This window comes from Camelina sativa, chromosome 7, assembly GCF_030686135.1.
Source record: "Camelina sativa cultivar CO46 ecotype springtype chromosome 7, ASM3068613v1".
NCBI lineage: Eukaryota > Viridiplantae > Streptophyta > Magnoliopsida > Brassicales > Brassicaceae > Camelina > Camelina sativa.
The window spans coordinates 17,735,300-17,752,296 of record NC_141886.1 but is presented as its reverse complement, the minus strand read 5'-3'; the positions used below and the strand labels follow the sequence as shown (position 1 = coordinate 17,752,296).

General features: G+C 35.9%; 1 long non-coding RNA gene across 1 annotated transcript; it reads right to left on the bottom strand.

Annotated features, from left to right (window-relative positions):
* Positions 1-1,094: 1,094 nt before the first annotated feature.
* Positions 1,095-9,034, bottom strand: LOC147941364 (uncharacterized). Its single transcript, XR_015560664.1, has 2 exons — positions 8,690-9,034; positions 1,095-1,615 (listed from the first exon to the last, which is right to left on the bottom strand). It is a non-coding gene; the product is annotated as an uncharacterized LOC147941364 (long non-coding RNA).
* Positions 9,035-16,997: the final 7,963 nt, after the last annotated feature.

Genomic DNA, 16,997 nt, shown 5'->3' with positions numbered 1-16,997 from the left:
AAAAAACTAAACAACAAAGATAAAACAAAATAAACGTAGTTTCGATAAAAATATACATTTTGATGCACCGATCCCACTCTTATTGTCATGATTACAATTGAGCTGAAAAAAACAAAATTACGAATTATATATTAGTTATGCAGATTGCCAAGAAATCTATTATTTTTCGCAAATAAGAGTTGAAAATAAAACGAAATAGTAAAGTATGAATGAGGTTATTTGGTCTATTGATGTTCATAGGTTATTTATAGTGTTATTGCATGATAAAATTAGGTGTGATATCAAATTGAGTAAATATTAGGTGTAATATCAAACTGAGTAAATATTTCAAAAAGATCTTTTCAAATATGATGATTATTATGAAAGAATTCAAAAGATTTAATATTTAGATAAGGAATATCAAATTAAATAGTCATGTTTGTTTTAGTTAAGTTTCTATTTGCGATATTTTAGGATTTTTTTCAGCATTATTATATACCAAATTTTGAAGTTTTCCATTTTTTTCATATTAAAAAATCAAAATCTTGAGATGATAATATGGTGATGGTCTATGTAAAAAAGATAAAATCAGTTTGTAGATATTAATATATAATATTAAAAACATCGACATTGAATATATAAGATATTATTATTTCCATTTTTGAAATCTATAATATTCAGATCTTTTAATTTAAAAGGAAAATAAAAATTGAGATAATTTAGGAACCTAATTGATTTTTTCTATTTTAGGTATATTATTTGTGTAATCGATTTTGACTTCTCATATTTTACTTATTGTTTTTTTGTGCAATTTTGTAGAGATCAATTTTGTAAATAAATTTTTAAATAAGCAAAACTAAAGAGTAGAATCCAAAATATATTTCAAAAAAAAAAGGACAGAGACAAAATTTTACCATAAATAGATTTTCAACAGTTAATGATTTCAGTTTGTATGGATATATAAGCTAATTTTTATACTTCTTTAGCTTAATTTTGATACTAGTTAGGAAAAATGCCAAAAAAACCTGATGTTATTTTTATTTGGACGTTTAATACCTAATTGTTTTTGGTTAGAATAAAATACCTAACGTATTAAATTAGTGTCAAATAAAACCTTGTCTTTTAAAGATTGGTTGAATCGAATATACGACTTAACAGACGTTAACTTGGATAACGAAATCGCTAAACCGTTCTAGTTTTTAATCACACAATTTCGTAAATAGATATATACGATATTTTTACTTAACTAAACAGATATTTTAAAGTAGTCTACTGGTATAGGGTATGTTTTACAACATCAGAATGCCGGTTTCGAACCCTACCAACAACACTTTTTTAGTTTTTTCGGTTTTTTTTCAACGTCGCGTCACCTACCGGAAACAAGCAAGAAGTCAGCCGCTCCGTCGAAGTCGCAGCCATCAATTAACGATCCGTCGAAGAGCTACCAATTAACGTTCCCTATCCAGATCGGCTGCTTAATTATTTGAATTCGCCATAAAAGCCTCTATATGAAGCTTCGGACCATAGCAACATCCATCGTTATCATCAATCTAGGAAAAATGTTTCCAATCCATCGATTTGGCAGCTGCCGTATCAACCTATGAATCTCATTGCCGTTTTCAAAGCAACTCCAGATCTGGCGATGTTTCAAAAAAAAACTTAGAATAAAAAAATTTCGAGTTTCCAAAAAAAAAAAAAATTTGAAAAGCCTCTAAAGATACGGTTCAAACCCACATTCAGATGATCATAGAACAAACCCTTAACCACTAGACTAGTTCGACATACACGCTTATTCATGTAACCCTATTCTATATATCTGTTTAAAAACGTGTGATTGAAATTAGCGATTCCGTTACCCAAATTAACGTCTGTTAAATCGTATGTTCAATTCAACTAATTTTTAAAAGACAAAAATTTATTTGACACTATATATATCACATATTTTTATTTCAATCGAAAATAATTAGATATTAAATGTCTAAATAAAAATAACATCGAATTTTTGTTTAGCATTTTCTTATACTAGTTATATAGTACATTTATGTTTCTAAAAATTTACTACGCAAACCTAGAATCACGTGCAATAAAAGAGACATCTAGTTGAAATTGGCTATAGATAATGTAAATAAAAAATACACCATCTCTATTCTATTCTATCATATTCGATAAAACTTTTTGGCGGACACCACCTGAAACTTATTAGGTTTATGTAAGAAAAAATCTTCCAATACAAAAACCAAATCTTCAAAGTTCCGTTTCACGTCTTATCATCTTTTCCAAAAGAGATGTTTGTTAAAATAAAAAATATATACCTTTGATGTATACTGGCTTATATTACTACTAGACTTGTGATATAAAAACTCTTTTAAGTTAAGTGGAAGATGAAAACACTTTGTGGAAAAAGGAACTGGAAAGGAAAAAGGAAAAAAAAAAACAATCAAAGGAAAAAAAAAAGTAGCAATAGTGCTAAAATAAAATATTGAAGATTTTAGTAAAGGGAACAAGCATGTGGCTATAGATTAACAATGCACACTAGAATTGAATAAACAAATTAAAAGTATCAAACTCATACAGAAAAAAAAATAAAATACATGTGTTGACAAACAGAAAAACAAAACTCTCAGGACTTGGAAACAAAGGAAACTACAAACAAAGTCCAAAATATTTTGCAAATATTTTGATGATCAACTTGATTTTGCAAATAATGTATCCCAAACACTTCCTCGAAAAAAATCTAAATTTCCGACTAAAAATAAGTTTTAAGGTATATATAAGTCATGTTATAAACAGTTTTGTAACAGCCGTGTTCTATTTTTAGGATTCTCGAATGGATGTTAATCGACACCAAGTTAGTGTCGGTTGAAACCAACATTTCATAGAACGGATCCACATAAACTAAGCGTACATTTTGTTGCGTTTTAGGTTTGGAATCCCTAGGGCTCAGATATTTAAGTGGAAAACTCGAAGTCTTAGCTTTAATTAGTCGTTTTTACCTTCTGCAAAAGAGAGAAAGCTTCCAGAGAGTTTCCTACGTGTTCCTGAGCTTGTTTGTGAGAGAATTTTCTTGTGGTTGGAGATCTGAGGCCGTGAACGTGTTAGGAGTGTGTTGTGGTGCTGTCTCTGGTCGTGTGTGATCTATCTCTTTCTGTTTTACAAATGTCAGTGCATGACCATGGCTGATCTAAGCTGAGATCTCTAGTTTTGGTGTTTTCTTTGATTTATGTTGTTTGTTTGATTGTTTCTCTCGCTTGTTTTGTGCGATTTATGGTTCCTATGGCTTGTGTTGGCCTTTAAGAGAGTCTTGGCCGCGTTGGAGGCGATGGAAGGCAGAGATTAGACCGTCAACTTCAAGGAAAACGATGTTGCGGGGTCTGTGTTGGTCTACACCAGGAGGGTGTCGGTCGACACAAAGACGTGACGGCACGAGGGCTTTGATGAGTGTCGGTCGACACTAATTAGAATTTTTGGGACGTCGAAGTGGGGTGTCGGTTGACACTAGGTGGCCAGTGTCGGTCGACACCCTCTAGTGTCCGATGACACCAACACTCAGCAAGCGGCTGAAAGCTTGTTCCTTTCCTAGTTTGATTAATGATTGTTTTTGATGCATGTGGAGATCTTATTGCTTTTGTGTATAGCCAGTAGATGGGAGGATTGCCTTACTAAGTATTTCGTGAGAATACTTATGCATCTTTTGTGTTGTAGTGCAGGTAAAGACAAAGTGGATCGTGGAATCAAGGCGATGAAGAGGAGGATGTTCTATCGGCTTGGTTGTTTGCTCTATTCTTCTGTAAGTATGCTAGGGTGGAACATAGTTGTCTAGAATGGAAGTTATGTTGATGGTTATATGATTTGGTTCTTATTATTGACATTGTTGGAACGTTGTTATTGCTTTATTCGTTTATTCTTTAATTCGTTTATGGGATTATTGATATCGGTTGTTATCAGCTGGTTGTATTGAATGGATTAGTTTTTTATTGAATATGAGATCACTAATTATTAATGTAAAAAAAATAACAGGCCGGGTTGTTTCAGTTTGGTATCATAGCCCTTACGGTTCTAGGTTTAGGTTCTTTGTGTGTTTTGTGTGTCGATGTTTGGAGTGCATGCTTGATTGATTATGTAAGTTAGGCAATTGTGTGTGGCATGAAGTCCTAGAACATCATCTTTGAGACTTCAATGTGATTTCACGGTAAGTTTTGTTCCTTTTATGGTTCCGGTTTGTTTTGTTTCTTAGCCTTCTGCTCTTGGTAGTGCATATGGTTAGAGGTGTTGAGGCTGCTGGTAGTGGTAGAGGTCGGGTTCGTGGTTGGAAATAGGTTCCTGAGGCCAGCGAGAGTCTAACCCAGAGCATAACGAGTGAAGAGGTGGCAGATTCGCAGTATCATCTAGGAGGGCTTGGGGGCTTGGTTGGTGGTAGTATTGACGGGGCTGGTGGGCTCGGTGTTGGTACTGGTGTTGCCCCAAGTGCGGACGTTGTAGCGGGTGGTGTCCAAGTTTGGGATGATCGTTTGGCAGACTTGCTGGCTCAGGTGTTGACACGACTTCCAGCAATGGTGCTGCTAACAGTTGGTGTGCAGGCTCCTGTAGTGCCGCCAGTTGTTGGTGGGCAGGCTCCAGAGATACAGCTTGTAGCTGATTTGCAGGCAGGTTTTCAGTTGGGGTCTGAGGTAGTGGATGCACATTATGTTCATTTGATATTGCACCTACGACATGTGGGTGCAGGATACTTCCCGGGAGGTACGGATCCAAGTGTGGCTGATGAGTGAAGGGAAGGATGGAGGACATTTTCCAGTCGCTCCAGTGTCCCAACCAGTATCAAGTGGACTTGGCAGTGCATTATCTATCGGGAGATGCGCGTGTGTGGTAGAGGTCAGTGACGGCTTGATGAGTACAGTGGGAGATGGCTTCGTTGGACTTTGTAGGGGAGTTCAACGCAAGTAATTTCCATAGGAGGCACTTGACCGCATGGAGGAGCGGTTCTTGGGACTGATCAAGGGGAACCGAATTGTTCATGAGCTGGACGTGGAGTTCAGTCGGCTTGTGATGTATGTAGATCGGGCTTTAGAGTCAGAGTCAGCTTAGGTGCAGATATTCTTGTTGGCTCTTCATGATGACCTGAGCACTCGGTACAGGGTGAGAGTTAGCTGGCATAGAGGATGACTTGAGAGCACAAGTGGGATAGAGGATGACTTGAGAGCACAGGTAGTGGGGGTCAGTCCTCTAGTACAGCTGAAGCGAACTCAGCCGCATTATGTTCCTAGCAAGGGCGGTAAACCTTCGCAAGGGCAGAAGTTGCAGTTCGACATCATGCAAAGATTCAGTTATAGCGGTATGGGTTGTTTTTAGTGTGGTAGCTTGGAGCACATAGTGGCGAGTTATCTATAGAGGGGAAACCAGCCAGCGTTCTCGATGACTCGGGTATTCTACCATTGCAGAGAGACGAGGCATGTGAGATCTTCATGTCCGAAGCTGCATCTGATGATTGTGACGGTGGCGTAGTCAGGAGTGCAACAGATTGTGCAGACAATGTTACCATTGCCATCAGCACCACATGTGTACTTGACCGTGGAGACGGGAGGAACCAGTGTCAGAGCGATCACATGTATAACTTTTGAGACTTAAACTTGGTGAATTTAAGTAGTTTAGATTTTATAATTGCCAGTAGTAAGATGTTAGGTTTATTACAATATGAGATTTGTGTAGGGACCCTTCTGGTGGGCGGGTTTAGGTCCCACATGTAGTTTAATTCTGAAGCAACTCATTGCTTCATTACTCTGGAGTGTGCCGACAGCGTCAACATTCATAGAAATCCCGGTGTGCGGTTCAGGGCCGTTAAGGTTGATGGAGGCAGAATGATCCAAGTCCATGGACAAGCGAGAGGTGTTAATATACAAGTGGTTCGGGAGTTTGAGAATTTGTTTTAGTCGTTGCAGGGATTAGCACCATCTCGGTCTGATCCCTTCATGGTTAAGTCTAAACCAGGGAAAACACCATTGTTTACCCTACAGGATGACTCCAGCAGAGATGACAGAGCTGAAGAAGCAGCTAGAGGACATGTTGGACAAGGGATTCATTCGTCCTAGCACTACATCGTGGGGAGCGCCGATGTTGTTTGTGAAGAAGAAGGACGAAAGTTTCTGTTTGTGCATATATTATTGGGATTTGAACCGAGTCACTATGAAGAACAATTATCCTCTTCCACGGATTGATGAGTTGTTGGAACAGTTGCGGGGTGCTACTTAGTTCTCCAAGATCAACTTGCCATCAGGTTACCATCAGATTACGATAGACGAGTTGGACGTTAGGAATATGGCTTTTAGGACGAGGTCTGTGTACTATGAGTTCATGGTGATGCCTTTCGGTTTAACTAATGTGCTAGCTGCGTTTATGAGATTGAGGAACAATGTCTTCCAGGATTTTATGGATGAGTTTTTCATCATCTTCATCGACGACATCCTGGTGTATTCTAAGAATCCTTAAGAGCATAAGCATAAGTTATTTCGTTTTGGGATTGGAAACCCTAGGGCTCAGATATTTAAGTGGAAAACTTGACGCTCTAGCTTTGGTTAGTCGTTTTTACCTTGTGCAAAAGAGAGAAATCTTCCATAGAGTTTCATGTGAGTTCCTGAGCCTGTTTGTGAGAGATTGTTCATGTGGTTGGAGATCTGAGGTCGTGAACGTTTTAGGAGCGTGTTGTGGTGCTATCTCTAGTCATGTGTGATCTTTTTCTCTCTATTTTGCAAAGGTGAGTGCATGACCATAATTGATCTAAGCTGAAATCTCTAGTTTTGGTTTTTGTTTGATTCTGTGACTTTTTTTTATTGACACCAACACTCAGCAGGTGGCAGAATGCTTGTTCCTTTCGTGGTTTGATTATGATTGTTGTTTTATGCATGTGGAAATCTTATTGCTTGTGTTTATAGACAGTACGTAGATGGGAGGATTGTCTTACTAAGTTGTTCTAGTAATACTTATGCATCTTTTTTGTATTGTGATGTAGGTAAAGGCAAAGTGTGATATTGGAATCAAGGCGATGAAGAGGAGGATGTTCTAGCAGTTTGGTTGTTTGCTTTGTATTTCTGTTAGGATGCTAAAGTGGAACATAGTTGTCTAGAACATATGCTATGTTGATAGTTTTATGATTTGGTTCTTATTATTGACATTGTTGGAACGTTGTTATTGCTTTGTTCGTTTATTATTTTATTCGTTTGTGGGATTATTGATTTTGGTTGTTATCTTGCTAGTTGTATTGAATGGGGTAGGTTATTAGTGAATATATAATCATTAATTGTTTTTTAACGGGTCAAATAGTTTCAAGTTTATTTCGTAAATATATATATACATATAGAGCTATTGGTAATTGTGTTCTTAATAGTAAAATTAATCAATTGTGGAAAAAAGAGAAGAATCAAAATTAATCAATTAGACAAAATACAATTATAAGTATTATTAATGGAATTCTGAATTATGATTTTTTGTTGTTATATGAAATATATAGAAACTGTTTCAATCTCTTTACTAATATATTTGCGAATTCGGAAATTGATAAACGAAAAATGAATTATTTTCGTACAGTAACAACTACAAGAAAAAAAAAACAATTAAACAGGTTGTGTTTGGACGTAGAAGCGAAGAAACGGCGGATGTCAATTATAAAACACAATGTGGAAAGAGATTCGAATTATGTGATGAGACATGGAAAAAGTATTTTTGAGTGATAAGAAAAATAAAGAAAAGAACAAACAAAACAAATAAAGATGCTAAGGTCCAATGGGTGAGGAGAGGCTACCAAGGCACAGCAAAGGTCAAGATAAGTAGTTTTAAAGAATCTAAAGTGTTCTCAAACTTGCAAAATTTTAAGCACAAAATAAATAAATAGAAATTAAAAAAGCTAAAACTTCAGATATCCTCCCCATGCACTGAGGAGCTACTTCACTTTTCTTCCTCTCTCTTTTTTTTTTTTTGGTTTAAAGAGAAAAAAAAAGGAAAACACCAATAACATAAAGAATATTTTTATGGGATGCTGCCACCATCCTTTATAATTCTTCAATTTTGACATAGAAATACATGTATGTTAGTTGCTTGAATAAAGTTTTTTTTGCTGGATTCAAACATTAAAATTTAAATAAAAATGTATTATCTATTATTATAATATTTTCTTCTGTTATTTCTATTCTTGTATCAATAAAGATAGCATTACAGTAATAGATTGGTTGGTATCAAAATACTTTCCTCTTTTTTTTCTTGGAGTGAAATAATCTTTCTTTTTAGATGGATTTTTCGACAACCAATTGGAATTTTTTAAATGTCTACTGTTTGGTCTACTCATGTACTAATAGAAATATAATTACTAATACGCCAACTAGGGCTTGATTGATGTAACTAGCAACTTGTCACAGAACATACATTATTGTACTATGGATAAGAAGAACAACTATATATGTATATATATATATATATATATATTAAAGAAAGTAATACTAATCTTAAAATTTGCATCCGTTAGTTAGATATAAAAATGGTATACAAAATTAATTTACATGATTTAAAGATAAACTTATATTTGTTTGCAAATGTTTTTCTAGACAACCAATTCATAGTTATATATTTGTTGTTGGATAATTATTTGCGGAGTTTTGAATAGAGTTTGATTTTTTATGTTACAAGTTTAATCATAGCTAGCTAAACGTTTTAAATCATAATCATGTACCTGGTCCTCGTTGGGGAAGTTTTTTTGGTCGTATCTGGTCTGTCGTGGCTTCGGAACGGGTTAGAGTGTTCTTATGGTTGACAGGGGACCAAGTTCTGATGACTAATCTGGAGAGATTCCGAAGACATCTGAGTGACACAAGTATCTGTTCTGTTTGTAGAGGGGGGAGGAGTCTATTATTTATATCTTACGAGACTGTCCTGCGATGATGGGCGTATGGCAGCGGTTGGTGCCTCCGGGTTTGAGGGTTAACTTCTTCTCCAAATCAATTCTGGAATGGTTGTTTGAGAACTTGGGCAGTAGAATGGTAGTGGGAGGGCTTGTGTGGCCTACGCTATTTGTTGTGACAGCTTAGTGGGGGTGAAAATGGAGATGCATAAACGTTTTTGGTGAGAATACACTACAAGAAAACACGTCTTTTGCAAGGACACATTGCGACGAATTTCGACTCTCGCAAATTTGCGGTAGATTTGCGAGGCATTTATGAGAAATAAAAAAACCCTAGCACATCCCTCGCAAAATTGCGAAGAACACGGTCGTCGCAAATCCGCTGCTCAATTGCTAGGCATTTACGATAAATTCGCTGGGAAGGTCCACACACACGCAAATCCATCGCAATATTGCGACGATTTTGCGAAAACAGAGTCCATAGCAAATTTGCTATGGATTTGCGAGTGAATTGCGAAAGCCAAAGCAAAATTAGGAAAATAATTTTTTTATAAATATTACAAAACTTAATATAATTATTCTGAAATACATTTGAATGTGAAATACATAAGGTGAATTTACTAACTTTAAAAATTATTTTGATGATTAACCCTTAACCCTTAACCAAAACCCTAAACCCTTAACCCGTAATCCTAACCCCTAAACCTTAACCCCTAAAGACTAATGACATTACTATTAATGATTAAAAAGATGAATCCAAGACTTATAATCAAAGATAGCAATGCAACACAAAATTGTTGGAGAATTGGACAATTTGGCAAATATTTGTCTCAATGTATTGAACATATATGTAATATAGTATAGAAGATCATCATGTTTAGAGTAAGATGCAAAATTGGACAATTTTGGAAAGTTTGATGATAGAAAAGAGTATGATGGCACTAATAATATATATATTACTATTATATAAATAAATGTTTTTGTTTTGGACCTTATAAGATACTTGAAAGTTTATTTGACTAATTTTTTAAAATTATTTTGATGGTTTTTACAAATTAGATGTTCAAGGGTTGCGACAAATTTGCGACTGATTTGCAAGACGCATAACAAATTAATCACAAATCCATCGCAAAATACTCAAAACATAGCAAATCCCTCGCAAATAAAATTTTTAAACCCTTGAACCTAAACCCTTAAGACTAATTACATTACTATTAATGATTAAAATGGTATCATTCAAGATTTATAATCAAAGATAAGGCACTAATGACAATTGCAAATCCTAAACCCTAAAGACTTTGCGAGAGATTTGCTATGCTCTCTCGCAATTCTCTCGCAATGTCTGGAAATATTAATTACATATTTTTATATGTTTGCTAGGGATTTGCGAGGGACCATAGCTAATCCATAGCAATATTTGCGAGAGATTTGCGTCGTTGTATTTTTCTACATAACTAGAAAACCTAATTTGAGCTTCGCTCAAACCTCAACTAATCCGCAGCCAAAAGAAAAACTCTAGTTCCCTAATCTTTCTCTTCTCCGATTTCTTCTCTCTTCTCCGATCTCTTCTGTCTTTTCCAGTGAGTCTCCTCCTCTTCTCTCAGTCCCGGTTAACCCTTCTCGAACCCTACTCCTCCTCTTCTCTCTTGTCCTCTGAAACTCTTGTCCGGTTAATCTCCGACTCGATCTCGTCTCTCTTTGCCGGTAAGTCTCCTCCTCTCCCCTTCTAAATTAGGGTTTCAAAATTGGGGATTCAATTTGGGGTTTAGGGTTATTTTTCGATTAGGTTTTTAATTTGATTTTAGGGTTTCAAAATTGGGGATTCAATTTGGGGTTTAGGGTTATGATTCGATTAGGTTTTTAATTCGATTTTAGGGTTTCAAAATTGGGGATTCAATTTGGGGTTTAGGGTTATGATTCAATTTGGGGTTTTAAATTCGATTTTAGGGTTTCGAAATTGGGGATTCAATTTTTGTGTTTCTAATCAGTTTTTTTTTTCTGCTTTCAGATGTCTTCTCGAGACCAAAATGTTTCTGTAAACCAAAACGTTTACAGAAATTTCATTGCTTCTCAAGGGTTAAGTCCTCCAGTCTCTGCTCGAAGGACACATTCTGCTTCTGTTCCTCCCCGAAGGTTACCTTCTCCCGCTTCTTCTCAAGGTACATCACCGGTGATGCATGCTGATAATCCTCATGGAAGCTCTCCGGCGATGCATGATGAGAATCATGGAAGCTCTCCGGCGATGCATGATGAGAATCCTCCTCAGCAATCAACTTCGCGTATCAACAGTATTTCTGCCTCTCAAACTTTTTTCACTTTGGAACAGTTACTTGCAAGTCCCGGGCGTGCTGGCTTACCAAAACTGGATCCTAAGCGACCTCCGGATACTCTCTGGTGAGAATGTTATGTATCTAACCTATAGTTTATCTTTATGTTTTGTATTTTCAATGATCCTCATTCCTTTTATCTTATGTTTTGTAGGTTTGACCAGGATTCTTCGGTTGTTGCTACTGTCCGGGCCATTTTTGAAAGAGATTTCAAATCAGTTCATGCCAATTGGACCCAAACACCAGGTCCGGTTGTAAACCGGTGGTTTGAAACTTTTGCGGTAAGTTACAGATTGTTGATGTGTTTAAATTACAGATTTTGTTTGTTTATCACTTGATTCTTGTTATGATTCTGATTCTGATTCATGTTAAGTTACAGGTAATGACGCAATGCCGCGGTGGCTTGATCCTACCGTATGGGATGGCTTGGTCCAGTTTTGGTGTGAACCAAAATCAGAAGCAAAGAGTATCAATAGCCGTAATGCTCGCTATAGTGATCCTAATGGCATCGGAATACATAAGCACCGTTCTGGTCAGACCTCTTTTAAAGCCCAAGCACGAAAGCTTGTAAGTATCTCTGTTTAACACAAGTTCATTATTCATATCATATCTACAATATAGTAATATAGTTGTTTCATTTCTCTGTTTTTAGTCTGAGAGTACTGGTGAGCCACTACCTGATTTCCTGCGAGTACTAGAAGACACTCATAGGAAACCTGATGGGTCGTTTGTTGATGGACTGTCTGAGAAGGTGTTCAATGAAGTGTCGTCAAAGATAGCTGAAGCTGAGTCTGAGCTATTATCAGCGGATAACATGGAGAGTAGTGCTTCTGGCGGGTTATCAGTAACTGTGAAGAACCAAATCTATGCCGATGTAAAACATGCTTCATTGTTTTTGTTAATGTTTGTGTTTGTGTAAACTATGTGTGTAAACACTTATGGTGTTTATGTTTGTGTAAACACTTATGGTGTGTATATGTTTTGTTGGCAGGTTGCTCCGAAAAAAAAGAACCGGATATATGGGGTTGGTAACATGCAAGCAAAAGCATCTTCAACTCAGATTGGTCAACCGCCTCCTGATGAAGATCCACTTGTTCTAGCTGCGAAGCTTGCTGCTGCCGCAACTGTTCTTGCAACTCAGTTACAGAAGATGCATACTTTGATTATCTTGCAGAGAAAGATCCAGAGTTTGCTGCAAGGTTTTGCCGAGAAGATACAGCTGTTGGAGACATAAACACCGGAGAGGCAACCGGCAGAGAAGCTACCTGCGGCCAAGCAACCGGCGGAGAAGCTACCAGCGGCCAAGCAACCTGATGAACTCTCTTTCTCTTAATGTGTAATGTGTAATGAACAGCTTAGAACTTGATCTCCCTTGTAAACTTATTTTGTTATTTGAAAACTTAGTACTTCTAATTACAGCTTTAATTTGCGTAAGTTATAAGGTTTAATTCTAATTACAGGTTTAATTTTAATTACAGGTTTAATTCTAATTAAGCTAACCAAAATGAAAATTTTAATTTTTTTTATACCATTATTATTATTTGCGACGGAAAACATAATTGCAAAAGCATCGCAAATTTGCGAGAGAGTTACTAGATACGACATTTGCGAGGAAATTGCTTTTTAAACAAGTCCTCGCAATTTGCGATTAGTTTGCGAGGGAATTTTTTTCCTCGCAAAAGTTGCGAGGGATTTGCGACGTTGACCGATTTGCGAGAAGCGATTTGCGAGGAACGAATTTTTCTCGCAAATACCTCGCTTTTGTCGATTTGCGAGGGATTCACTACATATTCGTCCATCGCAAAACCGTTGTTTTCTTGTAGTGATAGGAAGTGTCGAGATAGGGTCTAGTTTGTGAAGGATGCAGCGAGAGAGACCCTGTTGGCGCATGATATGCAGAGAGGGAATAGAGAGACTGTTGCTCGGGTGACTAGAACTGTTTCATGGAAACCGCCGGCGGATGGGTGGCTGAAACTGAACACTGATGGTGCATCTCGAGGGAATCCGGATCACGCAGCTGCTGGCGGGGTTATCAGAGATGGTGCTGGGAACTGGTGTAAGGGTTTTGTCCTGAATATTGGGATATGTTTTGCACCATTAGCAGAGTTGTGGGGCGTGTATAATGGGTTATATTTAGCTTAGGAGTGGCAGGTTCCGTGTGTAGAGTTGGAGATTGATTCTGAGATGGTGGTGGAGTTTCTTCGGACAGGGATATGTGAGTCACATCCATTGTCCTTCCTAGCACGTTTATGCTATGGCTTTATTTCTAGGGACTGGTTAGTCCGTATTACACATATTTATCAGGAGGCAAACTATCTTGTTGATGGCCTAGCTAACCATGCCTTTTGTTTACCATTAGGATTTCATGTTCTGGAATCTTGTCCTAGTGTTATGCAGTCTATTCTTATAGCAGATAGGAATGGGACTGCGGTTCCGCGTTCTGTTTGTTTGTAATCTTTTTAGTAGTTTAATAAAAGTGGGAGACTCTCCTCTCTTACCAAAAAAAAAAAAAAGCTAAACGTTTTAAATAACAAATCTCCTTCAATTGAGTGTCAATATAATTGATACGAAAAATATATCGTCTGAACAATTCATATCATGATGCATGGCGAATATCATGCTCATTTTGAACACGAAAAAAACATAGAATGTTATCCTTTCGAACTTCTAAGTTCTAACAAAGAATAGTTGACTCGTTAAAGACGGAATCTAAACCCTACATCTACTATACTCCAAAACCTTCGATTCTCTATTTTTAGAAATTTCACATGATCAGATGAGAAGCAATTAAAAAAATATTGATATATTATTAATTTTGTGTAAAGAGGAATAGAATAAGTTGTATTGGACAAGAACATACGTAAGTGGAGAGACTGAAGAAAAAAAACTATGGAAGTATGGAACTAGTTGTCGTGGTCCTACATGGATATGCTTTCTGTGTATTGATGATCTTTACTTCAACTTTGGACTCTTATCTCAGACTTGCGAACTGCTCCTGATCTCACCTCTCACATCATTGTCCCGTAAAATATACATGGGTACAAAACTTCTACTGTGCATTTGAAAAAAGAGATATTTTTACTATTTTCTTTATTTTGTATAATCTATTGTTTTTTTTCCTTTTTGTAAATTGCAAATGTAAACGTGGAAGACATTCTATGGTCCAAGATTATTTAAAACCAATAAAGAAAATTAGAATCAGAGTAAGCAATTGAGAAAGTAACAATAGGACAAACAAAATAATTACCTTATTTAACTGTTCAAAATGTGATTAATGTGATTATATTCTTCTTTTTTTCTGGCGGGGACGTCAAGTTTATTATATGAATGTTATATGAATTTGAGGTTAATGTTTAGTTTTGCAAGAGTAAATAAACACATCAGATTAAAAATCACATGTTTATGAAAAAGATTTACCCAACCCATAACAGTTAAATAGAAAAAAAAAAAAAAAAAGACTGAGACCTTTTTTTTTTCGTGTGCACCAAACTAAGACTATAATAGTAAATCAAGAGTAAGCTCCAAGCTTATCTATGTTCCTTGTCAGCTCCAAGATCCCATCGATAATGGCCAAATATTTCATAGCAAACAAACCAAAGAAACCCCCAATCCGCAAAATAGTTAAGCTTCCTGAAGGCTGAAGGCTGAAACAAATAGGGAACGAACATGTCGGAATCAAATCCTATAATATCTCAATATTTGTGATTATAGAATAAACCGCAAGCCTTTAAAAAAAACTAATTATTAGAAAGATGGTGAGTTTTCCAGTTTACTTTCTATGTACTTTCGTTAAGAAAAAAGAATCCTATCGGACTTTTAATTAAAATGAACATGTTTGATTTTCCAAGATTAACATCATTAGATCAAAAATGGCATCGGGTTAGGCTCGCAGTCTCACAATCCATCAATCAACTATTAGACGTTTTGACTAATCGGTTTAACAAGTATAGTTGATAAAGTGCTCAATTACTACTTAACTAGGTTTAACAATTGTTATATTTATGTTAAAAAGTTATTTTGACTGAGTCATTATTTATTTTTCATATTGTAACGGTTAAATAAATCTACAAATATATTTTTGAATACTAATTATTTTAAAATTTTATTATATTTTAATCTGTTTGATTTATATTACAGTTTCATATTGTTTCTTTATTGTACTTGCATCATTTTTTGTAAAATATTTTTAAAGTAGTAATTATAATATTATCATTATCAGCAAATAAATTTACAAATCCGCCGAGGTGAATCATTAAAATACACATTTTTTCTTCGTAGGTAGAATAATATATCTTTGTTTTTAAAAATTCAAATTACAACATATTTAGAAAAGGTTATACATATTTATTTATCAAATGTAATATTTGATATTTTTTGGTGATTCATATGTATTATATAATAATTCAAAACAATTTTTTTTGTTAAAAGGCTTTCAATTTATAAACATATATATCCAATGAGCTATTTCCAGAATAGGCCCATACAATTATCCCCTTAAGGCCCAATCCAATTACACCAAACCGAACCAGATAACAAAGAGCAAAATCGACCCGGGTATAAAGCAATCTAAACCAATAGCTAACCGATATAGATCAGAAACCCTAATCTGCAATCGGAGAACCCGATCGGAGCCGCCTTCCCACGAAGCTGCGGATACTCGCCGGACCAGGACCACCGGCGAGCCAGGAAGATAAGAGTCGAACAGAGAAGGTGACACAGGACCATCACCATCCTGCCACCATAGAGTTGTGAAGAGAAGGAAGAAGAAACCGATCTAGCAATCCGGAATCAATAGCTCAGTCGTGATAGAGATAGAACAGTAGGGAGTAGATCTAAAAAGCCATCGACGCTGGCTTAGTCTTGCCTTTTTGGCGGTAGACCTCTCCCGTCAAAACCACCAGCTATGACAAAACTTCTTGCGTCTCCAACCGTTCAGATCTAACCATTGTATCTTTCTCATTCCTCGCCGAGAACTTCCTTATTCTAACCGCATAACCACGCGTCCGGTAGAGCGCTTACTGGAAGTGTCCTGCGGAAGCTTCTCCTCGCCACAAACTCCCTTGATTTCGATCTGGTGACCTTGCCGGTAGGTACAATCGATTGCGGATGAAGCGCCATGGACCAGTAGTTCCTCTTCGGTGCCGGAATCGGCGGAGGAACCCTTCACTCGGTGCACAGAGTTGTGATCAGAAGACGAGAATGGAGGAGAGAGGAGAGAGCCGCAAGTAGATCTCACGCGCTCAATTCAAAACAATTTGTAATTGAAACAAAAGAAAGATTGATAGGAGAATCACAATTTAAAATCTTAACAAAATCTTTTGAATTTAGGTATTTAAATAATTATATTGTATACTTAAATATAAAATCTTACTTTTTAAAATTTTGATTGGTTTACATATTTTAAAATTAATTAATAATTTTCGTACATAATTAATTAAGGAGAAAAATATATTTTTGCATAATTAATTATTATTTAAAAGATTTTATTATTCTCATATTTAAAATTATATTTTTATTCTTAATAAGAAAACTAAACATTTTTTAAAACCAATTGCATGACAATGTAATTTTTTTTTTATTTGTAAAGTTAGTTATATATTTGTAATTCTCAATTAATATAGTAGAATATTTGAGAATTTATTTATCGTTATTATTTTTATTCACCAAATTTTTCAATTCAAACTAAATAAATGAGTAGATGCTATCGGACACATCCGAACAGCAAGCTTGAAAATTAAAACACAAGAGCAAGCAAATAGAAAAGATAGAGACACAAACAAAACAAAGATTGATAGAGAACCCGGAGAAATGTC